Genomic DNA, 14,419 nt, shown 5'->3' with positions numbered 1-14,419 from the left:
TTTTGAATCTTCACGAAAAATTCCTATGTATTATCTTTCGTTTTTCAATTTCCAAAGAGAGATTTTTTGAATTTCCTAGGAAATGTTTTCTCAATTTAAACGCAATTTGCACAGAATTTCCGCGGAAAATTGTAATAAATTTCCTAAAAATCTCTTCTGAATTCCTACTGGACAATTCTTCTAAATTTCTTTGAGGAATTCTACAAGCAATTGACCTTTTTTGTCAAAAAACATTTCATTTTATTATCTCAGTCAGTTATGTATTTGAGATCGTGTATTTCTTAAGGACGAACTTTTCGGATTCCAACTTTGTTCCACGTCACGTTTGCAAGGGCACCACTATCCATACTGAAGCAATGAGCAGCTGTCATCTTTTTATTCTACGCTTGCTGCGACGCAGCAAAGCCAAAATAAAAAGATGACAATAATTCATTGCTTCTTTATCGAGATTGGGCCTCTGAAAACGCGAGGTATATATTTCAAAAATCAAATAAAAAAATAAAGAATTGGCCTAATATTGATCAAAAAATTTAGCGAAAGTGATTACCGAGTGCTGCTCGACGCACCAATTGAACATTTCAGACCGCATTCCACATTTCTACCTCTTGTACCATCCTCTTTTTTTTTCCAGTAGGGTGGGAATCTGCATCCAGACACCGATGGGCTACCGCAATAGCTGTCGAGAGCTGCAAGCGTAATCGACGTGACTGCCGAAGTTCAGTCTATCGTCGATCAACACCCCGAGGAGCTTCACCTCCCACTTGGAACTGATCGCACAGTCATCCACGAGAACAATGCCACTTGTACCAACTTACGGTTGTTAACAACAACCAACTCCGTGAGCTAGCCCCAGCTGCCTTGAGCTCATCCATTCCTCTACTATAGCGATCGCGTGGGCCGCCGGCAGTTCCAAATCAAAAATCGACTCTCCGTGAACCTCCTATGTACCTATGTCGTCAGCGAAGGCAACGATCTTAACACCTGGGGGAAACTTCAGTCTTAAAACACTGTCGTACATAGTGTTCCATAGCATCGGGTCCAGGATAGATCCCTGAGGGACTCCTGCGGTGGTAGAAGCACTACCCTCACCGGACTCGTATAAGAGTACGCGAAATAGCTTTCTAAAATGTTGTACAGGCCCACCGGAATGCCCAACCGGAGTAACGAGATCGCGATGGTATCCCAGCTTGCGCTGTTGAATGCATTCTTGACGTCGAGCGTCACAATCGTACAGAATCGAGTTCGCTACAAATCCGCTACTTCCACAGTTTTCACAATCGTGTTGATAGCATCCACCGTGGACCTACCCTTACGAAACCCAAACTGATTGCTTGACAAGCCGTTCGTACCTTCGGTGTACGGGGTCAGCCTGTTGAAGATGATCCTCTCAAGCAACTTCCCCGTGGTGTCCAGAAGGCAGATTGGTCTACACGCCGATGGGTCATCTGGTGGTTTCCAGGGCTTTGGCAACAGCACTAGCTTCTGTCTCTTCCTCCTATCGGGGAAACTGCGTCAACGTCAACGCATCTCTGCATAGCTGTCCTGAACATGTCAGGGTTAGCCATGATCGCTGCCTTCAGAGCGAGGTTTGGCACTCCGTCGGGCCCCAGAGCTTTGTTCGTGTCAAGGTTTCGGGCCACCGCAAGCAACTCTTCGTTAGTCACCGCTGCCACTCGCGTTCTGCGGCGCTGGAGGTGGCCAAGGACTTGTGGCATGGGACAGGAAGAGAACCTCGATTATGCGATTCAACCTTTCCGGCGACCGCCAAGCCCCCCCTTTGGTCTTACTTATCCTGTAGGCATCGCCCCAAGGATTATCATCGGCGTTCTGGCATAGGTTGTCAAAACACTTACTTTTACTACTACGGATGGCCTTGTTAAGGGCCAACTTCGCAGCTTTGAACGTTAAGCGGCGTTCATTCCTCAGTTGCTCAGAGCGAGCTCTCTGCATCCTTCGCCTAGCCCTAAGGCAGGTTGATCAAAGGTATGCGATCGCTGCACTCCACCAGTATGCTGGAGGGATACCGTTCCTCGGTGATGCCCTCCTCTGCATGCTGGCATCGCATGCACGTGACAGAACAGCTGTCAGTGCGTCCCCGGTAAGACTGTCGGTGTTACAACATATAAACCAAACAATTTATTACGTGTCATAATCATGATAAGAAGATGAGAGTTTGGAGATTATTTTAGTTTTATGAAAACTTTCATTATGAACGCAAGTATCGCATTTTTTACAGTCAGTCATTTGATTTGTCTTTTCTACACTATTAACAGGTTGTATGTTCGAACATCGAAGTGTGAGCCCATCGAAAGCGGCCATTGACAGTTAAATAGCAGCTTGAGACTTAGGTGCGTCATGTTCTGGGACGAAGTAGAACTTCTCGGGTCATAGTTTCTGTGAGGTGCATACCAGTCTTATTACCACAGTTTCCTTACCCTTGTTGATACAACATAATGTCATCTTCATTCTGTTGGTATCACTGACTGTCGCAAGTCGATCACGAGCAAGCTGAGGAAAACCATGTCGCCGGCCGGCATCGCCCGACCCGGCATCAGCCAGCAGCCAGTGGGAGCAAGCGACGCGTCCAGAGCAGTCATACCTATTTGGAGCGTAAATAGCGAATTGTTACGCTAGCATAATTACATTGGCGATCCTGCCAGTTTATTTTTTGAGTAAGTTGAGGTAGAAAATGTAGGAATGAAAATATTTGTAAGTGTAATTTGAGTGTGAGCAAAAAAAACTGGTTCTATTCTATGCGAGTCAAAAGCGGAATTGGGTAAGATCTGAGGGGTAAGATTCTTGTGGAATAGGAAAAGAGTGAAAACCCGAATTTGAAAAACATCATTTTGAATGGTAATGAAAACCATTCGGGAGGTAAAGAAAATCTCCTCATCGGTAATGAAAACCGATGGAAAAGAAACATTTCAAATGGTAATGAAAACCATTTGGGAGGTAATGAAAACCTCTTCATCGGTAATGAAAACCGATGAAAAAAAAAATCATTTTGAATGGCAAGGAAAACCATTTGGGAGGTAATGAAAACCTCTTCATCGGTAATGAAAACCGATGAAAAAAAATCATTTTGAATGGTAAGGAAAACCATTCGGGAGGTAAAGAAAATCTCCTCATCGGTAATGAAAACCGATGGAAAAGAAACATTTCAAATGGTAATGAAAACCATTTGGGAGGTAATGAAAACCTCTTCATCGGTAATGAAAACCGATGAAAAAAAAATCATTTCGAATGGTAGTGAAAACCATTCGGAAGGTAAGGAAAACCTTTCAGGAGGTAACAAAAACCTTTCAGGAGGTAACAAAAACCTCCTCATCGGTATTGAAAACCAAATCAAGTCAAGTACGAAACACTGAAGACGACCTCACAGTTGAGGTCGAAACACGTATCTGTAAAGATAACTAATCTTAGTGGAATTAAATGGAAAGTATTAAACTCGTTTTAGACGGTTGAATGAAAACCTATTAAAAAAGGAAACATTTAGAACTGTCGTGAAAACCATACATGCGGCATTAACTACTGACTCAGTTATAGAATCTTAAGTAGACGGAAAAAACATTTATATGGCAATGAAAACTAATCTGGAAATGAAGAAGGCCTCCTGATCGGTAATGAAAACCGGAGGAAAAAAACATTTTGTATGGTAATAAAAACCATTTGGGAAATATAGAAAACCTTTTGATCGGTAAAGACAAACTATATGGATGGCACACTGCTATGCTTCTGGTCCCAGCATAAAATACACGATGTTATTTTGCTGTAGGCGTAAATTTCTGAGACTACTATTACCAAAAATTCAGTTTATTTCACACTGTACCAACAATGTGGTATTGATAGATGGTTTGAGGATTGGGAATCAAACATATTTTTTGCCATGAAATACGTAGCACATAGCATCCCAGAAAATTAGACCCGGAACACCCCAGAGATGTTGGCCTACACTCGTTCCCATTGGAGGGATTTGCGATGCCAGTAGGATGATACAACCGGTAAAAATTAAAAAAAAAGTGTTTTTAGTGAGAACCATTCAAAGGAAATCCTCTCGATCGGTGATGAAAATCAATGAATAATTTTTATATACATGCAAAAACAAAATGACGGGCAATGAGTGCTTTTTTTTTGTTCTCCTCCATTTTTTTTTACTACGGCAATGCCAGCACCAAGCGAAAATAATCTCTTAAAGTATGGTATTGTGTAGCTGAAGCCACTTTTATTAAATGGTAGGAAGAACTATTTTGTTGGTTATGGAAACCCAAGGTACTGAAAAGAAACACAAAAAGGCTCGATAAAACTTAGCTAATTGCAAATTTGTATCTGGAAATGTTAATTGCCGATAATTAGCACTTACTACATACAAGCCAATCGCCCAAAATAAGCAGATGAATTAGGGTATACCTGGGTGGGGTATACCATACAGAAAGCGGGTACCAAAAATGATGTTGAGTGGAATGACATTGTACCGCGGATGAGAGGCGTTTCACCCTCCTGTGGAAACCATTTACATAGTTCATTCAGCTCCAAATTGTTAAGTCCATGGTGCGTTGAAGCTTCAGATATAACACGATAACATAACACAAAAGCTTGCATTTAAATGGCTGATAGTAGAAACACTAGATTAAGAAGTAGGTAGAGACGACATCTTGTTTCCAATCGAAACGTCAAAAGCGGTTGCAATCCGGCTTGTTGACATTTGTAACTTAAGCACAAGAAGCACGCTAACCTGAACCTACCCTGAATTACATCAAAGTTACCCAGATTCAGCAAAACCGTGGTTACTCTAGTTTGGGTTCGGGTATCTTAACTCAAATCTGGTTAACAGTACCAGCGAAAAAATCTGGGTAACCGGTACCCAGCTCTTTTCGCTTCAGAATATTGTTATTGCATAAAAAAATGTTTAAAAAAATACAGTTTCCCGCAATGTATGTCATTTTCCGGCTGTGCTGACAATGCTCCGCCAAGATAAATTTAACCATTCCTACCTTATATTTGCTGCATTTAACGAAAAAAGTTACAACATTTTCTCCGGCTGCAACGTCGGCGCCATGTTGCTATATCCGAAAATATTTAAGTCCTCAGTTACCCAGATTACGGGTCCGTCGGAATCATATCCATTTTGTTGACATACCCAGATTTTAACAACTGCTAATATCATAAAAATCCGGGTACAAATGACCCAGCGACTGAGTTATTTCGGTTTAGCGTGAGTAAACTTAAAGTTCGACAGCTTTTACTTTGCTGTTTTCTGGTTATAGGGTTGCTAGCAGATAATTGCCAAAGAATTTTATACATTAGTTGGAATGAGGTTGCCAATCAATTAATGAAATGTGTCCGTACTTGTGATGTTAAGCCAGACATCTAGAAATTGGCGAAATATTGGCCTTAGATGCGTGACTGTCTTGTAAAGGGATGATGCTCGGACAAAGAATGCTCTGAAACCTTCAAGTTCAACACATCGCATAAGCAGACGAATGTCTTTAAATAAGAACAGCAATGAACAACTACGAAAATAAAATATCGGATTCGTTGATTGAAAGATAACTAATGGGTTGTCCTTAGAAACGCAAAAAGGTCCTAAATAAGCATTTACTCATCCTAATATTTAATTAATCAATGTTTGCACGTCGCGGGATTTTTTTTAGACGTTTGATATTAATATTATGTCAATAAATTGAACCGCGGATATTTTTTTATAGAGGAGAAGGAGAATGTGAGGTGCATACCAGTCTTATTACCTCAGTTTCCTTACCCTTGTTGATACAACACAATGTCATCTTCATTCTGTTGGTATCACTGACTGTCGCAAGTCGATCACGAGCAAGCTGAGGAAAACCATGTCGCCGGCCGGCATCGCCCGACCCGGCATCAGCCAGCAGCCAGTGGGAGCAAGCGACGCGTCCAGAGCAGTCATACCTATTTGGAGCGTAAATAGCGAATTGTTACGCTAGCATAATTACAGTTTCTGTGATATAAACACCAAACTCTGATATGAAAGCAGATCATATACAAATTTTCATCGGAACTATAAACTACGAGGGCGAAGGAATTGGTTTGCTCCTCACAAATTTCTTAGAAAACAATATTAAATTAATTAAATTAAGTCCAGTGAAAAAAAATCTTCAGTTAAAAACCTAGAACAAAAAAAAAGTTAATTTAGTGGTACCTACTATAATTTGGTTTTCAAATCCTGAGATCAGAACTCAGCTCCAATCCGACCACATTATTGAGATCCATCCGAAAATAATCAACAAACAATTGCAAACAACAGCTTTAGCTTAGCTTTAGCTTAGCTTTAGCTTAGCTTTAGCTTAGCTTTAGCTTAGCTTTAGCTTAGCTTTAGCTTAGCTGACACAGCTTTAAAGCCAGCAGGAAACTGAAGCGAGCTGAGCTTTAACAGCGAACAGCTGAGCAACTTTAAGCAGCTTTAAGCAAACTGAAACGAGCTTTACAGGCAGGCTTTAAGCAAGCAGCTTAGAGCTTAGCTTAGCAAGCCTTTAGCAAAACTTTAAGCAAGCTGAAACGGGCTTAGCAAACAGCTTTAGGCTTAGCTGAGCGAGGCAGCACCCAGCTGACAGGCTTTAAGCACTGGGCAACTGGGAGCTGACAGGCTGTTTGGGCAGCTTTAAAGCAGCTGGGCAGGCTTTGAGCAGGCTGAGCCAGGCTGGCGCTGAGCGGGGCTGAAACAGAGCTTTGAAGCAGGCTGGTGGGGCTGACGGCACAGAGCTGAAGCAAGCTGGGGCTGAGCCAGGGGGCTGAGCTGAGCCAGGCTGGGGGCCAGGCTTTGAGCAGGCTGGGCAGGCTGAGCCAGGCTGAGCCAGGGCTGGCAGGCTGAGGCCCAGGCTGGGGCAGGCTGGGCAGGCTGAGCCCAGGCAGGCTGAGGCAGGCTGAGCCCAGGCTGAGCAGGCTGGGCAGGGCTGAGCGGGCACAGGCCAGGCAGGCGGGCTGAGGCGGAGCTGAGGCCCAGGCAGGCAGGCTGAGCCAGGCTGGGGCTGAGCAGGGCTGAGCCAGGGCTGAGCAGGCTGGGCAGCTGAGCGGGCTGGGCCAGGCTGAGCCAGGCTGAGGCTGGGGGGCTGGGGCGGGGCTGGGCCAGGGCTGGTGGGCTGGAGCCCAGGGCTGGGGCTGGGCTGGGCCCAGGCTGGGCGGGCGGGCAGCCAGGGCTGGAGCCCAGGCTGAGCCCAGGGCTGGAGCCAGGGGGCTGGGCGGAGGCTGGGCGGGCTGGGCCCAGGCTGCTGGGCTGAGGCCCGGGGCTGGGGCTGGGGCCAGGCTGGCTGGGCTGAGCCGGGGCTGGGGCGGGGCTGAGCCAGGCTGGGGCTGGGCTGGCAGGGCTGGGGCTGGGGCTGGGCCCAGGCTGGGGCAGGCTGAGCTGGGGCAGGGGCTGAGGGCGGGGCTGGGGGCCAGGGCTGGGGGGGCTGAGCAGGCTGAGCCCAGGCTGAGGCAGGCACAGGCAGGCTGGCTGAGCTGGGCAGGCTGAGGCAGGGCTGAGGCAGGCTGAGCCAGGCTGAGTGAGCTGAGCAGGCACAGGCTGGGCTGAGGCTGGGGCCAGGCTGAGCAGGCTGGGCAGGCTGGGCAGGCTGAGGCCAGGCTGAGCGGGCGGGCTGAGCCCAGGCTGGGCCAGGCTGGAGCCCAGGCTGGGCAGGCTGGGGCAGGCTGAGGCTGGGGCTGGGAGCCAGGGCTGGGCCAGGCAGGCAGGCTGGAGGCCAGGGCTGAGGCCCGGGCTGGGCAGGCTGGGCTGGAGGCTGAGTTGGGGCACTGGAGCGGGGCTGGGGCCAGGCTGGGGCGGGCAGAGGGGCTGGGGCCCAGGAGCTGGGGCGGAGCTGGGAGCCAGAGCTGGGCCAGGCACGGGCTGGAGCTGGGCGGGGCTGGGGGCGGGCCGGAGCTGGGGCTGGGCCGGCGGGCTGGGGCCAGGCTGGGGGCTGGGCCAGGGCTGGGCTGGGGCTGGGCCAGGGGCTGGGGCTGGGGCTGGGCTGGGGCTGGGCAGGCTGGCTGGGGCCAGGGCTGGACAGGGCTGGGCTTAGCTGGGCACAACCAGCTTAGCTTTAGCTTAAGCTTTAAGCTTAGCTTTAGCTTAACTTTAGCTTAGCTTTAGCTTAGCTTAGGCTTAGCTTTAAGCTTAGCTTTAAACAACTTAGCTTTAACTTAAGCTAGCTTAACTAGCTTAGCTTTAGCTTAGCTTTAGCTTATCTTTAGCTTAGCTTTAGCTTAGCTTTAGCTTAGCTTTAAGCAACTTTAACTTTAGCTTAACTTTAAGCTTAGCTTTAGCTTTAGCAAGCTTTAACAAGCTTTTGCTTAACTTTAGCTTAGCTTTAGCTTAGCTTTAGCTTAGCTTTAGCTTAGCTTTAGCTTAGCTTTAGCTTAGCTTTAGCTTAGCTTTAGCTTAGCTTTAGCTTAGCTTTAGCTTAGCTTTAGCTTAGCTTTAGCTTAGCTTTAGCTTAGCTTTAGCTACGCCCTATGTAATTTAATTTCTAATTCATATAAAATGCAGACAAGGAAGGAGTAATCATTCTCTTTATAATTGTTCTGAGAAATGTGATATGTCACAGTCAGCAAAGCTTGGCAAATAGAACATATTTCCTTGATATTTATTTAAAAATTTGCGTACTTATCTAACTATTAAAGCTGATTGTGCACAATTATTAAGATGTTTTGGAATGTTTGCCTTGAAAAAAAATTAATCAAATAATCAATCAACCACGATTCTTTCTCTTCTTCAATGGCTCCATATTCCAATTGGAACTTGGCCAGCATTTCAACTTGGCGTTCTATAACCATTTTCACAGTTGTTAATTAAAGCCTTTTCATTGCCCGGCATTGCATGAGTATGTATCTTGATTGGCAACTAAGTACAGCGGATACATGCCACATGAGCCGAGAATATTTCCCACATTATTTTACACTCATTCTGGGAAGTGAAGACACAATTATTCCTTCAAATTACATCCCCAAAAAATCTCTGATCGAATTTCTCTCACAAAAATCTAGAAGAAATTAAAATTCTCGTTTTCTTTTTCATCTGTCAAAAAGTTTCTTCTACACTTTCGTCGGAATTCCAAAATAAGACAATCTCTTCGAGAATTTCTTTTATTACAAGAGATTTTTAAACTCCATTTTAAAGTTTTCAAAAAAATGTGGATCCAATGAGGCCATCCAAAACGTTCTTGAGTTCAGGTCGTCAGATCTACAATCAAATAGAAGCGCAATTGTTGTTTCAAATCAAGCTCAAGTCATCCGGCACAGTTTAAAGAAATCAAACGACTTATTGAAATATTTTCTGCGTGCCCCAGAATGCCATTCTAAAATGCGCAAAATGTTCTGAAGCTCGGCTCGTAAGACCTACGCAACAATGGCCTCGAAAATGTTTTCGGCAGCTATCAAAACCTTTCCCAACAGATCCTTGGATACCTGTAAAGAAACGTGATACCGATGTTTCTGCATTTTAATATACTGGAGGCCATCCAAAACGTTCTTGAGTTCAGGTCGTCAGATCTACAATCAAGTAGAAGCGCAATGGTTGTTTCACATGGAAGCTATGGGAAATTTTGCTGCGTGCCCCAGAACGTTTTGGATGACCTCCAATATATTGAAATGCTGAAAGATCAGTATAACAGCAGACCTTCTAAGAGGTTTTTTCCCAGAATGGTGTCTCTGCAGGATTACCACCGCTTGTCAGAATTTTACTTCCGCAAACGGGTCCAACGTAAAACGAAGGCGGTAGGTACAAAAAGCACTGAGAAGCACTGTTGAAATTAAAATAGCTTCGGGTAGTATTAAAAACTTCCTTCAGCAAAGAGAGAAAAGAACCGCACAACACGAAAGCACAATGCGGTCTGAGATCCACTGAATCTTTCTCCATACTCTACGCGGTGCATATTACTCAACATGAATACCCTCGAAAGAAGGCGAAAGCTGCAGCAAGTGACATTCGTGGCTAGGCTTCTGTGCGGAGAAATCGACTCACCTCGGTTACTCGGGCTACTGGATATTCGTGCCATTCAACGACCTCTTCGACAACGATCGCTGCTGCAGGATAGATTTCACCTGATTTCACCGTACGTTCGGAACACAACGAACCAGTCTCAGCAATGATCAGTTTTAGTTTCATTCGTTAAGACTAAGTTGTCAAATGACTTCTTCTTCATTGGCATTACATCTCCCACTGGGACATTGCCGCCTCGCAGCTTAGTGTTCGTAAAGCACTTCCACAGTTATTAACTGCGAGGTTTCTAAGCCATGGTACCAATTTGGCATTCGTATATCATGAGGCTAGCACGATGATACTCCGAAAATTGCCTAGACTGGCACCGGGAATCGAACCCACCCACCCTCAGCATGGTCTTGCTTTGTAGCCGCGCATCTTACCGCACGGCTAAGGAGGGCCCCTCAGATGTCAGATGAATTATAATTAAATAAATAAATGTATTCAAATGGGGTTATTAAATTTTTATCAATGCACAAACGTTTACAACGTAGAACAAAATACCCGGAATTGCCACATGACCTCATAGGGTATCTATTCCATTATTATTAACATGCTCTTATACCAATAACATTCGCAAAACAGGCAATTTAGGCTCAATTTGTGTCGTGTTTTGTTGTTATCCTGCGTGCTTACTGCTGATAAATGGTATTGATTTGGGTACATGGTATGAATGTAAGGAGTAGTTCCCCTCTATACTGTACTGTAGCTGACCCCAAGTGCAATAGCAGCAAATCTCAAAAATATGAATTACATTTGCTCTTAAAAAGCGATAACGTTTAGTTGCCGGCAGATTTATGAGGCAAAACGCTTCTAAGGTGGCAGTTTAAAGAAAGCAACGTTTTTGCTAAATTTCATTATGGACTGTTCGTGGAGGCGCGTGGTACGTTGTAGTGGTGCGAAGGTGTTTGCTTCGCAACATCGTCAGATGTTTCATCATACCTTCCTGTCTGTTATTTTAATACTTTTTTCCACCAAGCGTACATAATTTAAGGACTAGCTCCGTGACATGTGTCCTAGTTACATACAATAAATATGAGGGGGCACCGAAATTGGCACATGGGCACCGGTGGCGTTGTGGGGCCTCATTCCCCACACGGATACCCCAAATTGTCAAGTGTTTGTCTTCCGTCACAGCTTGCACGCAGGATAACGGGCAGTATCGGCGGTAAGATGTTTGAACTGATGTTCACTACAAGAGCTTTTATCCTCCCTCATTACCGAAATGGATGGCTCGGCAGCTGGCCGCAGGCATCTAATTGTGTGTAGGACACAAGCACTCGCAGCACGCGACTAGCTACCTATTTGTATTTAATTATCCGTTATATCGCTTTATTGCCACCCACTTGTCCGAGTCTGGTGTTGCTCTCGAGGAAATAATGGCGAGTACCTACCGCTTTGCCAATTGGACCGCCTATTTAGATAGGGTATTTGTCCCAGTATCAATGACACACACCGATGTTGGTATACATAAACACACGATTCGGAAGTCAATTTTGTTAGCTTCTTTTCGTTGGCCAGGTTATTGATTAGGAAAAATCGCAAGAACTTCTAAAACATATCTCGCTTTTATTATTTATAATGGAGTAGGATCATCATAGATAGATGCATATACAATTATTTACCCTTAATTGATGGCGAAGTTTTTATGAGGAATAGGAGCTAAGCAACATACAGAGTGGGTGCTAGTCAAGTTCATGTTGTTGAAGTTAATTGAAGAGCTCCCAATGCACACTGCACAGTAGCTGAAATTGTGTTTAAGGTGCGTTTAATTAATAATACCTTTATTATGCAGTTTAGCGTAAAAGTGTCATCAAGACATAAGGTAATGCACTTCTTTGGAGGTATTCATTAATCAATCATCCTAAAAGTGAAATCAACAAAATATTGTTTCTGCATTAAAACATGGCTTTCAGCCACTGTGCAATGGCGTAACAACGTTCAGCTCAATAACGAAGTTTAATAAATTCAACCACAGTTCATTTTACCTTTCAGGTCGTTGTTCAGTGAAAAGGGCACCTGTGTACATATAGCCTCAAGGTATTGAGACTGGGTGCAATAATAAACCTTTTACAAAAGAAATTGTCTATTGAAGAATCACCTTTCGAAAAAGCTAAAGATTTTTCCAATACTAGTTGATTTTATATGAAAAATCTTGTTGATAAAAAGTACGTACCACGTGAGCGTGCGTGATTTAGAATTTTGAGCTTGAAAAGTGATTGCAATCTTTTAAGTAAACATTGTTTGAAATCAAACTTATGTTTAGTCTGAAAATGTATATTTTTATCAACATAGGTACAATCGTCATCCAATTATTGGAGTATTAAGACCTTTTAACATTCTTAGTGCGCTAAGAAGATTTAATACAGTTCTAAAGCCTACCAACTCATTCAGAGGATTCAGAGCAGCTATATAACAGATAGAGCGGCATGTTGAAAGGTGACTTGAAAAACACTTTTCATTGTTTATTGGGCGCCCTCTTATTCCCTTATATTCGATGCGCTGATGCTCTGGACAAAGTTTTAACCGAATCGACCAATGTTTGCATGGTACCAAACTTCATTTCATCAATTTAGCTTACATCTAAACAGATAACACTGAATTAATAATTTGACACCACAATACACTGTTCGAGGCCACATCTCTCCATTTTTTTGTTATTAAACTAATTTTAATTGCCTCTGGGTCTGCCTCTGCTGCGATGTCCCGCTGTATTCCAGTCTAATGCTTGTTTACAGATTTCGTTTCCGCCCCTACGTAGAGTGTGGCCGACCCAGCCCCACTTCCGATCCCGAATTTTTGTTGCTATCGGCCTCTGGTGACAACGACGATGGAGCTCATTGTTTGAGATCCAGTTGTGAGGCCACCAGGCCCGAATTATATACCGCAGGCATCTGTTAATGAATACCTGCAGCCGTTGAGTGTTCTTCACTGATACACACCATGTTTGGCTGGCGTATAACAGCACAGATTTCACGTTAGAGTTGAAAATTCGTATTTTGGTGCGTTCACTTATCTGCCTGTTTTTCCAGATCTTTCTTAAACTCGCAAAGATAGCCCTTGCTTTCTTGATCCTTGCGCCTATGTCGATCTTGGTACCGCCTTCTGACGCCAATTGGCTACCAAGATATTGGAAACTTTCAACATTCTCCACTGGTTGCCCGGCTACTGTGAAACTGGAGGGAGTCACCGTGTTTACATCCAACGATTTGGTTTTGTTGACGTTGATGAATAAACCTGCCGAGAAGGAGCGCTCAGCAAGGTCGTTGAGTTTACTCTGCATATCAGAGCGCCGTTGCGCGAGGAGTGCAACGTCATCCGCCAATTCGAAGTCGTTTAGGTGCTCCATGGTTATAGGCTGCCGTAACAGCCCGCGGTTTGGTTCATGGTCAATCGCATCTACCAGAATCTCATCGATTACGATGAGGAACAGTAACGGTGATAGAATACATCCTTGCCTCACACCAGCTACGACCCGGATAGGGTCGGACAGGACCCCATTGTGCAGCACTCTACACGAAAAGGCATCGTACTGTACTTCGATGAGGACGATGCTTTTCTCAGGAACCCCCTTGCGTCTCAGGGCGCCCCACATATTCTCGTGATTGAGACGGTCGAAAGCTTTTTCATAGTCAATGAAAACCAAGTAAAGGGACTCTTGGAATTTGTTGACCTGCTCCAGAATTATGCGGAGCGTGACAATATGGTCCACACAGGATTTTCCGGCTTGGAATCCGGCTAGCTGCCGCCGGAGAGTCGCATCGATCTTCTCCTGAATCCGCGCTACGATAATTTTGCACAGAACTTTGAGAACGGTACACAGCAACATAATCCCTCGTTAGTTATCGCATAACGTCAGGTCGCCCTTTTTTTTGCACCTTCACTAAGATACTTTGCATCCAGTCGACCGGGGAAGTTGCGGTGTCCCAGATATTACGAAATAAATGATGCAGTAGTTGAGCGGATGTCATGGGGTCAGCTTTGAGCATCTCGGCTGATATGCGGTCGACCCCTGGGGCTTTATTCGATTTCATGCTTTGGATGGCTGTTGTAATCTCTAGCAGTGATGGAGCTTCGGTATTGACGCTTGTTATACGTCGGATCCTAGGCAGATCATTCCGAGGTGGTGATGGCCTGGCTGGCACTTGAAAAAGTTGTTCGAAGTGCTCGAACCAGCGTTTCAGCTGGTCAGTTGGGTCGGTGAATAACTGATCATTCGCGTCTTTCACAGGCATCGTTGCATTCATCTTCGCCCCGCTTAAGTGTCGTGAGATATCGTAGAGAAGGCGAATGTCCCCGGTTGCGGCGGCTCTCTCTCCTTCGTCGGCCAGAGAGTCTGCCCACGCTCGCTTTTCCCGTCGACATGAGCGTTTTACTTCCTTCTCAAGAGCCGCGTATCGTTGACGGGCTAAGACTTTGGCTCCTCTGGTTTTCGAT

This window comes from Armigeres subalbatus, chromosome 3 (assembly GCF_024139115.2).
Source record: "Armigeres subalbatus isolate Guangzhou_Male chromosome 3, GZ_Asu_2, whole genome shotgun sequence".
In the NCBI taxonomy this organism is placed as follows: Eukaryota; Metazoa; Arthropoda; class Insecta; order Diptera; family Culicidae; genus Armigeres; species Armigeres subalbatus.
The sequence above is the reverse complement of the archived record's forward strand: the minus strand, read 5'-3'. Positions refer to the sequence as shown.